The sequence below is a fragment of the Lissotriton helveticus genome, chromosome 12, assembly GCF_964261635.1.
Source record: "Lissotriton helveticus chromosome 12, aLisHel1.1, whole genome shotgun sequence".
In the NCBI taxonomy this organism is placed as follows: Eukaryota; Metazoa; Chordata; class Amphibia; order Caudata; family Salamandridae; genus Lissotriton; species Lissotriton helveticus.
Window position 1 is genome coordinate 877,904,588 of NC_136073.1, and position 14,920 is coordinate 877,919,507.

Sequence of the window (14,920 nt, forward strand, 5' to 3'; positions counted from 1 at the left end):
CTGAGGGATAGTACTGCTGTCTGAGGCTTCATACTGTGCGATCTGAGTAATCTGAGGGATAGCACTGCTGTCTGAGGCTTCATAATGTATGATCTGAGTAATCTGAGGGATAGCACTGCTGTCTGAGGCTTCATACTGTACGATCTGAGTAATCTGAGGGATAGCACTGCTGTCTGAGGCTTCATACTGTACGATCTGAGTAATCTGAGGGATAGCACTGCTGTCTGAGGCTTCATACCGTACGATCTGAGTAATCTGAGGGATAGCACTGCTGTCTGAGGCTTCATACCGTACGATCTGAGTAATCTGAGGGATAGCACTGCTGTCGGAGGCTTCATACCGTACGATCTTAGTAATCTGAGGGATAGCACTGCTGTCAGAGGCTTCATACTGTACGATCTGAGTAATCTGAGGGATAGCACTGCTGTCTGAGGCTTCATACTGTGCGATCTGAGTAATCTGAGGGATAGCACTGCTGTCTGAGGCTTCATACTGTACGATCTGAGTAATCTGAGGGATAGCACCGCTGTCTGAGGCTTCATACTGTACGATCTGAGTAATCTGAAGGATAGCACCGCTGTCTGAGGCTTCATACTGTACGATTTGAGTAATCTGAGGGATAGCACTGCTGTCTGAGGCTTCATACTGTACGATCCATGCAATCTGAGGGATAGCACTGCTGTTTGAGGCTCCATTATGTACCCTCTGAGGTAATCTGAGGGATAGCACTGCTGTCAGAGACTTCATACTGTATGATCTGAGTTACCTGAGGGATAGCACTGCTGTCTGAGGCTTCATGCTGTGCGATTAGAGTAATCTGAGGGATAGCACTGCTGTCTGAGGCTTCATACTGTGCGATCTGAGTAATCTGAGGGATAGCACTGCTGTCTGAGGCTTCATACTGTACGATCTGAGTAATCTGAGGGATAGCACTGCTGTCTGAGGCGTCATACTGTGCGATCTGAGTAATCTGAGGGATAGCACTGCTGTCTGAGGCTTCATACTGTACGATCTGAGTAATCTGAGGGATAGCACTGCTGTCAGAGACTTCACATTGTACAATGTGAGGGATAGCACTGCTGTCTGAGGCTTCATGCTGTGCGATTAGAGTAATCTGAGGGATAGCACTGCTGTCTGAGGCTTCATACTGTGCGATCTGAGTAATCTGAGGGATAGCACTGCTGTCTGAGGCTTCATACTGTACGATCTGAGTAATTTGAGGGATAGCACTGCTGTCTGAGGCGTCATACTGTGCGATCTGAGTAATCTGAGGGATAGCACTGCTGTCTGAGGCTTCATACTGTACGATCTGAGTAATCTGAGGGATAGCACTGCTGTCTGAGGCTTCACATTGTACAATGTGAGGGATAGCACTGCTGTCTGAGGCTTCATGCTGTGCGATTAGAGTAATCTGAGGGATAGCACTGCTGTCTGAGGCTTCATACTGTACGATCTGAGTAATCTGAGGGATAGCACTGCTGTCTGAGACTTCATACTGTACGATCTGAGTAATCAGAGGGATAGCACTGCTGTCTGAGGCTTCATACTGTACGATCTGAGTAATCTGAGGGATAGCACTGCTGTCTGAGGCTTCATACCATACGATCTGAGTAATCTGAGGGATAGCACTGCTGTCTGAGGCTTCATACTGTACGATCTGAGTAATCTGAGGGATAGCACTGCTGTCTGAGGCTTCATACTGTGCGATCTGAGTAATCTGAGGGATAGCACTGCTGTCTGAGGCTTCATACTGTGCGATCTGAGTAATCTGAGGGATAGCACTGCTGTCTGAGGCGTCATACTGTGCGATCTGAGTAATCTGAGGGATAGCACTGCTGTCTGAGGCTTCATACTGTATGATCTGAGTAATCTGAGGGATAGCACTGCTGTCAGAGACTTCATAATGTATGATCTGAGTAATCTGAGGGATAGCACTGCTGTCTGAGGCTTCATAATGTACGATCTGAGTAATCTGAGGGATAGCACTGCTGTCGGAGGCTTCATACTGTATGATCTGAGTAATCTGAGGGATAGCACTGCTGTCTGAGGCTTCATACTGTACGGTCTGAGTAATCTGAGGGATAGCACTGCTGTCTGATGATTCATACTGTACGATCTGAGTAATCTGAGGGATAGCACTGCTGTCTGAGGCTTCATACCGTACGATCTGAGTAATCTGAGGGATAGCACTGCTGTCTGAGGCTTCACATTGTACAATGTGAGGGATAGCACTGCTGTCTGAGGCTTCATGCTGTGCGATTAGAGTAATCTGAGGGATAGCACTGCTGTCTGAGGCTTCATACTGTACGATCTGAGTAATCTGAGGGATAGCACTGCTGTCTGAGACTTCATACTGTACGATCTGAGTAATCAGAGGGATAGCACTGCTGTCTGAGGCTTCATACTGTACGATCTGAGTAATCTGAGGGATAGCACTGCTGTCTGATGATTCATACTGTACGATCTGAGTAATCTGAGGGATAGCACTGCTGTCTGAGGCTTCATACTGTATGATCTGAGTAATCTGAGGGATAGCACTGCTGTCTGATGATTCATACTGTACGATCTGAGTAATCTGAGGGATAGCACTGCTGTCTGATGATTCATACTGTACGATCTGAGTAATCTGAGGGATAGCACTGCTGTCTGAGGCTTCTTACTGTACGATCTGAGTAATCTGAGGGATAGCACTGCTGTCTGAGGCTTCATAATGTATGATCTGAGTAATCTGAGGGATAGCACTGCTGTCAGAGACTTCATACTGTACGATCTGAGTAATCAGAGGGATAGCACTGCTGTCTGAGGCTTCATACTGTACGATCTGAGTAATCTGAGGGATAGCACTGCTGTCTGAGGCCTCGTACTGTACGATCTGAGTAATCAGAGGGATAGCACTGCTGTCTGAGGCTTCATAATGTACGATCTGAGTAATCTGAGGGATAGCACTGCTGTCTGAGGCTTCATACTGTACGATCTGAGTAATCTGAGGGATAGCACTGCTGTCTGAGGCTTCATACTGTACGATCTGAGTAATCTGAGGGATAGCACTGCTGTCTGAGGCTTCATACTGTACGATCTGAGTAATCTGAGGGATAGCACTGCTGTCTGAGGCTTCATACTGTGCGATCTGAGTAATCTGAGGGATAGCACTGCTGTCTGAGGCTTCATACTGTACGATCTGAGTAATCTGAGGGATAGCACTGCTGTCTGAGGCGTCATACTGTGCGATCTGAGTAATCTGAGGGATAGCACTGCTGTCTGAGGCTTCATACTGTACGATCTGAGTAATCTGAGGGATAGCACTGCTGTCAGAGACTTCATAATGTATGATCTGAGTAATATGAGGGATAGCACTGCTGTCTGAGGCTTCATACCGTACGATCTGAGTAATCTGAGGGATAGCACTGCTGTCTGAGGCTTCATACTGTACGATCTGAGTAATCTGAGGGATAGCACTGCTGTCTGAGGCTTCATACTGTACAATTTGAGTAATCTGAGGGATAGCACTGCTGTCTGAGGCTTCATACTGTACGATCTGAGTAATCTGAGGGATAGCACTGCTGTCTGAGGCTTCATACCGTACGATCTGAGTAATCTGAGGGATAGCACTGCTGTCTGAAGCTTCATACCGTACGATCTGAGTAATCTGAGGGATAGCACTGCTGTCTGAGGCTTCATACCGTACGATTTGAGTAATCTGAGGGATAGCACTGCTGTCTGAGGCTTCATACTGTATGATCTGAGTTATCTGAGGGATAGCACTGCTGTCTGAGGCTTCATACTGTACGATCTGAGTAATCTGAGGGATAGCACTGCTGTCAGAGACTTCATACTGTACAATCTGAGTAATATGAGGGATAGCACTGCTGTCAGAGACTTCATACCGTATGATCTGATTATTCTGAGGGATAGCACTGCTGTCCGAGGTCTCCTACTGTACGATCTGAGTAATCTGAGGGATAGCACTGTTGTCTGAGGCGTCATACTGTGCGATCTGCGTAACCTGAGGGATAGCACTGCTGTCTAAGGCTTCATACTGTACGACCCATGTAATCTGAGGGATAGCACTGCTGTCTGACGCTTCATAGTTTACGATCTGAGTAATCTGAGGGATAGCTCTGCTGTGTAAAGTGTGGGAGATATACTGCCTGCATTCTGAGTTTGAGGGATAGCCCTGCTGTCAGAGACTTCATACTGTATGATCTGAGTAATCTGAGGGATAGCACTGCTGTCTGAGGCTTCATACCGTACGATCTGAGTAATATGAGGGATAGCACTGCTGTCTGAGGCTACATACTGTATGATCTGAGTAATCTGAGGGATAGCACTGCTGTCAGAGACTTCATAATGTATGATCTGAGTAATATGAGGGATAGCGCTGCTGTCAGAGACTTCATAATGTATGATCTGAGTAATCTGAGGGATAGCACTGCTGTCAGAGACTTCATAATGTATGATCTGAGTAATCTGAGGGATAGCACTGCTGTCTGAGGCTTCATACTGTACGATCTGAGTAATCTGAGGGATAGCACTGCTGTCTGAGGCTTCATACTGTACGATCTGAGTAATCTGAGGGATAGCACTGCTGTCTGAGGCTTCATAATGTATGATCTGAGTAATCTGAGGGATAGCACTGCTGTCTGAGGCCTCCTACTGTACGATCTGAGTAATCTGAGGGATAGCACTGCTGTCTGAGGCTTCATACTGTACGATTTGAGTAATCTGAGGGATAGCACTGCTGTCTGAGGCTTCATACTGTACGATCTGAGTAATCTGAGGGATAGCACTGCTGTCTGAGGCTTCATAATGTACGATCTGAGTAATCTGAGGGATAGCACTGCTGTCGGAGGCTTCATACTGTATGATCTGAGTAATCTGAGGGATAGCACTGCTGTCTGAGGCTTCATACTGTACGATCTGAGTAATCTGAGGGATAGCACTGCTGTCTGATGATTCATACTGTACGATCTGAGTAATCTGAGGGATAGCACTGCTGTCTGAGGCTTCATACTGTACGATTTGAGTAATCTGAGGGATAGCACCGCTGTCTGAGGCTTCATACTGTACGATCCATGCAATCTGAGGGATAGCACTGCTGTCTGAGGCTTCATAATGTACGATTTGAGTAATCTGAGGGATAGCACTGCTGTCGGAGGCTTCATACTGTATGATCTGAGTAATCTGAGGGATAGCACTGCTGTCTGAGGCTTCATACTGTACGATCTGAGTAATATGAGGGATAGCACTGCTGTCTGAGGCTACATACTGTATGATCTGAGTAATCTGAGGGATAGCACTGCTGTCAGAGACTTCATAATGTATGATCTGAGTAATCTGAGGGATAGCACTGCTGTCTGAGGCTTCATACTGTACGATCTGAGTAATCTGAGGGATAGCACTGCTGTCTGAGGCTTCATACTGTACGATCTGAGTAATCTGAGGGATAGCACTGCTGTCTGAGGCTTCATAATGTATGATCTGAGTAATCTGAGGGATAGCACTGCTGTCTGAGGCGTCCTACTGTACGATCTGAGTAATCTGAGGGATAGCACTGCTGTCTGAGGCTTCATACTGTACGATTTGAGTAATCTGAGGGATAGCACTGCTGTCTGAGGCTTCATACTGTACGATTTGAGTAATCTGAGGGATAGCACTGCTGTCTGAGGCTTCATACTGTACGATCTGAGTAATCTGAGGGATAGCACTGCTGTCTGAGGCTTCATAATGTACGATCTGAGTAATCTGAGGGATAGCACTGCTGTCGGAGGCTTCATACTGTATGATCTGAGTAATCTGAGGGATAGCACTGCTGTCTGAGGCTTCATACTGTACGATCTGAGTAATCTGAGGGATAGCACTGCTGTCTGATGATTCATACTGTACGATCTGAGTAATCTGAGGGATAGCACTGCTGTCTGAGGCTTCATACTGTACGATTTGAGTAATCTGAGGGATAGCACCGCTGTCTGAGGCTTCATACTGTACGATCCATGCAATCTGAGGGATAGCACTGCTGTCTGAGGCTTCATAATGTACGATTTGAGTAATCTGAGGGATAGCACTGCTGTCGGAGGCTTCATACTGTATGATCTGAGTAATCTGAGGGATAGCACTGCTGTCTGAGGCTTCATACTGTACGATCTGAGTAATATGAGGGATAGCACTGCTGTCTGAGGCTACATACTGTATGATCTGAGTAATCTGAGGGATAGCACTGCTGTCAGAGACTTCATAATGTATGATCTGAGTAATATGAGGGATAGCGCTGCTGTCAGAGACTTCATAATGTATGATCTGAGTAATCTGAGGGATAGCACTGCTGTCAGAGACTTCATAATGTATGATCTGAGTAATCTGAGGGATAGCACTGCTGTCTGAGGCTTCATACTGTACGATCTGAGTAATCTGAGGGATAGCACTGCTGTCTGAGGCTTCATACTGTACGATCTGAGTAATCTGAGGGATAGCACTGCTGTCTGAGGCTTCATAATGTATGATCTGAGTAATCTGAGGGATAGCACTGCTGTCTGAGGCCTCCTACTGTACGATCTGAGTAATCTGAGGGATAGCACTGCTGTCTGAGGCTTCATACTGTACGATTTGAGTAATCTGAGGGATAGCACTGCTGTCTGAGGCTTCATACTGTACGATTTGAGTAATCTGAGGGATAGCACTGCTGTCTGAGGCTTCACACTGTACGATCTGAGTAATCTGAGGGATAGCACTGCTGTCTGAGGCTTCATAATGTACGATCTGAGTAATCTGAGGGATAGCACTGCTGTCGGAGGCTTCATACTGTATGATCTGAGTAATCTGAGGGATAGCACCGCTGTCTGAGGCTTCATACTGTATGATCTGAGTAATCTGAGGGATAGCACTGCTGTCTGAGGCTTCATACTGTACGATCTGAGTAATCTGAGGGATAGCACTGCTGTCTGATGATTCATACTGTACGATCTGAGTAATCTGAGGGATAGCACTCTGAGGCTTCATACTGTACGATTTGAGTAATCTGAGGGATAGCACCGCTGTCTGAGGCTTCATACTGTACGATCCATGCAATCTGAGGGATAGCAACGCTGTCTGAGGCTTCATAATGTACGATCTGAGTAATCTGAGGGATAGCACTGCTGTCGGAGGCTTCATACTGTATGATCTGAGTAATCTGAGGGATAGCACTGCTGTCTGAGGCTTCATACTGTATGATCTGAGTAATCTGAGGGATAGCACTGCTGTCTGATGATTCATACTGTACGATCTGAGTAATCTGAGGGATAGCACTGCTGTCTGAGGCTTCATACTGTACGATTTGAGTAATCTGAGGGATAGCACCGCTGTCTGAGGCTTCATACTGTACGATCCATGCAATCTGAGGGATAGCACTGCTGTCTGAGGCTTCATAATGTACGATCTGAGTAATCTGAGGGATAGCACTGCTGTCTGAGGCTTCATACTGTATGATCTGAGTAATCTGAGGGATAGCACTGCTGTCGGAGGCTTCATAATGTACGATCTGAGTAATCTGAGGGATAGCACCGCTGTCTGAGGCTTCATACTGTACGATCCATGCAATCTGAGGGATAGCACTGCTGTCTGAGGCGTCATACTGTGCGATCTGAGTAATCTGAGGGATAGCACTGCTGTCTGAGGCCTCATACTGTACGATCTGAGTAATCTGAGGGATAGCACTGCTGTCTGAGGCTTCATACTGTATGATCTGAGTAATATGAGGGATAGCACTGCTGTGTAACATGTGGGAGATATACTGCCTGCATTCTGAGTTTGAGGGATAGCCCTGCTGTGTGAGACCTAAATCTTTATAATCTGTACCATCTGCCATCTGTTTCCTAAGAATAAATTCTGTGTCGTGCAAGGCACAGGTCAGCTGCCCGAGGCCGGAGCCTGCACTGTCCATGTAGCCTGAGAAATAGCTCTAGTATCTAAGGCCTGATACTGCCAAATATTGTGTAACCCGAGGGATAGCTCTGCTGTCCGCAGGCTGAGCTGTCCTGTGCGAGGCCTGAATACCTTATCTATCTGCGGCATGAGAATGTATGACCTGCATAGCCTGAGTGATAGCTCTGCTGTCTGAAACCAGAGGAAATGTTCACTTTGGGAGGGGTAATCAATGACAAGGAGGGAAATGTGTGGGGCTCACAGATTCAGGAAGGACAGCAGGATGAGAGGCTGCCAATGCCAGATCACCACTCCACGGTATTGGGACACCACTACCCAAGGCTATGCTTGCATTCATCAAAGCAATGCATTCTGGGAGTTGTAGTCTGTTGATTGCTTCAATGGGGCCAATTGGGGTCCTGTACATGACCACAATGACTTTTGAAACAGGAGCCCAGTGTAGGAACCCTACTGCCCACGTACAGATCTGGCAGTCGCAAAAAGGGCATTTTGAGCGTAATCATGTTGTTCAGTTCAACTGCACCAGTTGTAATAGGAAAGCTCAGAACGGAAACCGTGGTGCCCTCCTTGCCAGAGAGAGGTGGTAAACTCAGCAGCAACATGCCATGCGTGACATATTTGCCCAGTTCTGGTGCCTTCGCTCGTAGGGCGTTGCGTGCTCGTCTTTAACCCATATTTACATCTAAACTCGAGATTACAAGTCACAGAATGCAACTTGGCATGGTAAAACCCAAGGAGGTTTACAGCTGTGACGCAGGCCTGACGCCCCCTGGCCCTCGTGAGGATGGCATCACCGTGCCCATGCATGCCAAGAGACTCGACTTTAACTCTCAAAGTTTGAAGCCAAAAAATAACTTTATTTTGGCTCCCGCCTGAAATTGTCTCTGCTTCCATAGAAGTCAATGGGGAAATAAATTCTCCGGATATATATATATATATATATTTTTAATCTCCCCGTCTTCCTCTTCTGAAAGGTTGGCATGGGTGAGGGCGTGTTGGCGACGCTGCCCTCCCCGTGCCGCCATGCCGGGACAGCCTGCCCCTCCGGCCGGGACACCCTCCCCCTCCGGTGAGGCGTGGGTGCCGGGCAGGGCGCGGGCCGGGGAGCCTGCATGCCTGCACAGAGCAGATTCCGGAGCACCTGGCCCGTGTTTGCTTAGCAGCACGCAGGTACAGGGTGCGGTCTCCCCAAAGCCTCCCACGCGCCCTCCAAACCTGCCACGGTGGGGGTAAAATACAGGGCGGGCCTTGGTAGTGGTAAAAGTCAGGGCTCGAGTCGGGGTACCACGCGCGTGGACATCGTCCCTCCACTTATTTGACCGGGAACTCCATAACTGGAGTAAATGGAGCCACACATTCACTCTTTGGCCTCTCCGGGGCGAGATCGGAGCTCATTCAGAACGCTGCTCACGCGCTGGCTTCTCTGGGGTGAGGCAATGAGTCTGATGGTGCAAGCCACCTTTCGTGACGTCACTGCCTGTCGTGACATCAGCAACCCCCACTTCTTTTTTTATATAGAGAACGTTGTTAGAGTCCAAGTGGGACTGGATCAAACCCTGGATTGCCACCTGCTTTGCCTCCACAGGCAGAAGAGGGAGAATTTTCTTCAGCATCCTAAGGAGACCAAAGCAGGTAGCCGCGAGTTTTGTGGCCTGGGTGTTAAAAGATAAGTTTTTGTCCAGCCAAACCCCAAGGCTCTTAATATTGTCCTTGGGTGTTGGGGGGCACCAAGACAAGGGGGCCACAAGGGGTTGAAAAGGGTGGGGGTCGTGGGACCTAAGAGCATCAGCTCTGTTTTGTCCCCATTGAATTTAAGGGAAGAGGAATTCATCCATCCCTTTACCTCCTCTAAGCATTTTGCCAGCCCACCTGGGGATGGCGAGCCCGGCTCCTGCGCCAAGGAGACCACTAGCTGAGTGTCATCCGCGTAGGAAATTATTTTAATGCCAAACGGACGGACAACCTCAGCCAGTGGTCTCATGTAGATGTTAAAAAGCGCAGGGCTTAGAGAGGAACCCTGCGGGACTCCACACTTCAGCGGCCTGCTTGAGGATACCGTGTCTCCATCAACAATTTGAAAAGACCTGTCACTCAAAAAGGATTATGGATTTGCCGCATTTGCCACAGAATTCATCATCTGCGGCATAATCTACAGCTTTTGACCCCCATGTTTTTTGGTTCTAGCTCCAACGGTTCAAAAGTTACTAAAAGCGCAGCGACACGTGTTGCCACGCAGTGGAAGCCCGTTTGCAAAAGTTGACTGGTCACCTTTCTGTTGCTTATTGCTGTATTTGCATTTTAAATTGGTCCTAATGAGGCGCTACCGATCCCCAGTGATTAACAAGTCTAAACATTATAAAATAATGAAGTAATATTATTACAAAAAATGCCGCATTATGCTGCATAATTAGCTATTTCTTGCCACATAATTTACTCAACTCTGTTGCTTAATTAGTTCTTCCCCTGCCGCATAATTCCAGTGACCCTGCCAATAGCTTCCAAACCAGCCCGGTCATACAACTATCACAGGAATACGGCCTACTATCTCAGGGATTAAGTGGGCTGGTACTCAGTGGTTCTTAACCTTTTGACTTTTGTGGACCCCCACTTAAACATTAATGGAATCCTGGGATCCCCCTGAATCATTATTGGAATTCGGGGACCCCCTGTGAGTCATTATTGGAATCTGGGGTCCACAGCATAAACAATTTCAATGGTTTGAACTATAAAACAATGCACAAAAAATAGAGAAACAAGAATTCATGAAACAAATACACAAATTATGAGATATTGTATTTAATTTACAAACTAAAAAAAAATAAATGTCTTTTTAAAGGGAAGTCTGGAGGGTTTGTAAATTCAACAGCCATCACTCATCATCCATACTATATTCTGTTTGATGCACCTGTACTGCTTCCACGAATCAAGCACAAGAAACCAATTTTTAGCCTTCAATTATTTTTTTAAAACTCTTTTTATTGGTGAATAACAGTCACGTCAGCAAAAAAGAACACAGCATAACCTTATAATATTTTAATATACATTCAGATGCGGCAACACCTTTTAGCTTCCAATTTGAAATTCCTTCATATTTACAGAAAGTCTGAAAATGTTTAATTTTAAATTTTTCCTCTTGCTTTAGATAGTGAGGGGGAGGACTTCTATATTTCCATTTAGGGCACTGCTAACACTACACCAGGTCAGGGCTGCCACACTACACCTGCCAAGGCCTACTAAAACCACGAGCCAAGATTACCAGATGATTCCATGTCATCATGAATGCCATGTTTAGCCCCGGGCTCTCACAGCACAACACAGTGCATTCTGGGAGTGGTAGTCTAGGACTGAAGCAGCCATGGGTTGAGTGCTTTATAGAAGAGTCCTTGATGACATTGAGTCAAGTGGCAACCTTACAAGCCAAGTGTGACTTTTTATCCTACAGCATGTCGCATTCTGGGACTTGCAGTTTCATTTATCACATTAAATGCAGGAGCTTAAATGTCAATAGGTTCCAAGTGTTGCTTAAAGTGAGGACTTGACGACTGTGATGGTGAAGGTGTGGTGCGCTTGGCAGCTATGCTAACCCTTACTACAGTAGGAGGCCTCAGTCACACCACTAATAGTACGACTACTCTTTCAAATACTAAGGAATAGTCCTGTTACTGCCACATGAGGTTTTTATTTAACAGCCCAATGCATTCTGGGAGTAGTAGTCCTGGCGAGCCTGCAATGAACCAGTTGACGTGAGTGCTGTGGCATGCGATGCCGCTCACAGCTTGGAGTTTTCTGAGAACCTTATATGACTACTTTAGTAGAGTGCTTCTACTATCCTATCAGTGAGGTCTACTACTAGTACGGTAAAGCATGGCCTCAGGATATTTTGTTCAGACGTGAAGAAGGCCATTCATTTTTTTATTTTTTTTTATTTCCACAGTCATATCGGTGACAATACATGTTAGATCCGTACAGTTAATACATTTGAGAGTAAACTGACACATATCAATAATTTCAAACATTAAGCTTAGATACTGGCAAACTTAACATTACTCCAAATATTCCTTAAGAGCGCCCCAAGTTAACATACCAATGCGTTTCTTCCTTACCCCCTTCAAAGCATATAAACTCCATTCCAATTCAAAAATATTATAAAGCTTGGCTCTCCAAAATTCAAATGTAGGGGCCTCAGGCTGAAGCCATTCAGTTGCAATACATAAGCGCGCTACAGTCATAGCTATAAATAAAAAATATTTATGCTTACTTAATTCATTATCATTGCAAACATTTTGTCCTATTCCCAATAACATAAGCGCCGAAGAGATCTTAAGTGGGTTATGCAGAACCTGAGTAATGAATTTTTCAATACTGGTCAGAAAATGAGATAACTTAGGGCAAAGAAAAAAAATATGAAGCATATCAGCATCCACCCCGCCACAGCGGAAGCATTTGCCATCATATTTGTTACCCCAGGTAGCCATCCGCTTGGGAGTGTGGTATAGCCTAAACACGGTCTTATATATTTGAGCTTTTAAATTCGCAGCCAGGCATACCTCCTTAGCCATACATATAGTATCTTGAATGTCCAATTCTGATTCTCCTAACTCATTCTGCCAGTACACATTGTACTTTTGCAAATCATCAGTCCTAAACTCCATCAAGGTTAAATATAGTGAGCCTATCCTTTTCTTGATACGAATTCCCTCAACTAGTTTATTGGGATAGGGTTTAATTTGCTTTTTTAAACAAAAGTCCCGAATTAGAAGATATTTAAAAAAAGAGGATTGAGTCAGCTTATATTTTTCTACTAGATTTCCATATGTAACAAATATTGCATTAATGTCAAATAAATCGCCTATTTTACATATACCTTTTTTTGACCAGTCCTTTGCCACTCTATCCCAAAAGACGGAAGGGAGTAGTTTATCCGCATTAAAGGGAGTATAATATGTAACTCGAGCAAAGTTCATAAGTCTCCTTACGCTTCTCCATACTTTAAAGGCCGATTCCAGTACCTTAAAGCGTGTAAATTTAAAATAATTCCCCTCCAACTCCTTTAATAAACAGCCTTTTGCATGTTCTCCTAATAACAAAAAAAATATCGACGGAGCTTCTGCTTCTTCCTCGGTTAGCTCCCCTGTAAGCATGAGTCTCATTCTTTGCAAAAAGCAAACATAATAATAAAACAAAAAGTCCGGTAACCCTCGCCCTCCCCTTTGCTCAGGTAGCGTCAGCCATTTCATAGCACGCCGGGTTTTCCCTGGAGCCCAAAAAAATTTCGAACACATGAGCTGGAGTTGTTGTATATATTGCAGTGGAAATTCCAAGGGAATACTGCAGAATAAATATAATATCTTAGCGAGAACATTCATTTTGATAATGTTACCTCTACCAATTATAGATAACTGCAGCCGACCCCACCTCTCTAATGATTGCTTTACTTGTTGCATTGTCTCTTCCCAGTTACTGCCGACTATCTCTTGCATTTGAGTTTTAATTTTTATACCTAAATAGGTGACCTCATCCGTTACCCTTGGATCGTTAAATTGTATATTGTTTGTACAGAGTACTTGAGTTTTTGCAGAATTTAATTTATAGCCGGAGATAGCACCAAACTCTCTGGCTAATTGTTCTATCTCCTTTATTGCCTCCCCAGGGTTGACTGTAGTTATCGCCATGTCATCAGCATATGCGAATACTGAATATGCAATTTCTTTAACAATAAATGGTTTAATGTGAGGTGAGTTTAACAGATTAATAATAAAAGGATTTATAAATAAAGCAAAAAGTAATGGGGAGCATGGACAGCCTTGTCGTGTCCCTCTGGTTATAGTAATCTTTTCAGATTTCAGGCCCATAGCAGCTATTCTTGCATTAGGTGACTTATAAAGAACCTGTATTGTTGTTAAGAAGGTTTTTCCAAAGCCCATTCTTTTCATCACTTCCCATAGATATAACCACTCCACACGGTCAAAAGCTTTCTCAGCATCAAGTAATATCAACGCTAGATCTCTTTTTTCCCCCCTCTGCAATATCGAATAAAGTAATAACCTTGTTAATATGTGTTACAGTGCCTCTTTTTGGAATAAACCCATGTTGGTTTATAGAGACGAGAGGTGTGATGACCTTAGATAAACAATTCGCTATTATTTTCGAGTATATCTTGCTGTCGCAATTAAGCAAAGATATTGGGCGATAGGATCCAGGTAATTCAGGAGGCTTAGCCTTTTTGGCAAATACCACGATTAAAGCTTCATTCCAAGTATGTGGAGCCTTCCCCCTTTGTGCCATTCTAAAAGTCTCCAGCATAACCTTTTTCAATGATTCAAAAAAGCACTTGTATACTTCTCCGGGAATGAAATCTGGGCCTGCCGCCTTTCCATTCGATATACTTTTAACTGCCGCCTCTAATTCCTCCACAGAGAAGGGACTGTCTAAGAATTCTATTTCGCTATCAGTTAGATTATTAATCATGTCTTCTTCCAGCACCGGGCGCATTACTGAATTTGACTGGTGAGTGTATAATTCCACGTAGAACTGCTGAAATATATCTAATATTTCCCCCGGCTCCTCATGAACCACCCCCAACTGATCTTGTAGCTTGGGCATCATACGAGAAGTGGCCTTCATTTTTAATCTTAGAGCCAGTGATCGGCCGATTGCCTCCCCGTATTCATGATTGTGTCGCTTATTTACTAAATATTTCCGTGCTATCTCTTCACTCCATACCCCGGTTATACCAGCCCGACATTGTGCTACTCTTCCCTCGGCCTCAGATATATTCAGCGAATTATCCTTCTTCCCAATTTCCTTGATCAATTCTTCTTCCGCTATTCTTAAGTAGTTTTAGCGATCTCGCAAATGAGAGCGTAGTTTATTTTGATGATAGAGCCCATAACTCACTGCCTCTCCTCTAAAGCATGCCTTAAATGTGTCCCAAATCGTCTTAATGTTAGCTGACCCTAAATTAGTATTCATAAATTCTGCTATCCATTTGTTCATATATAAT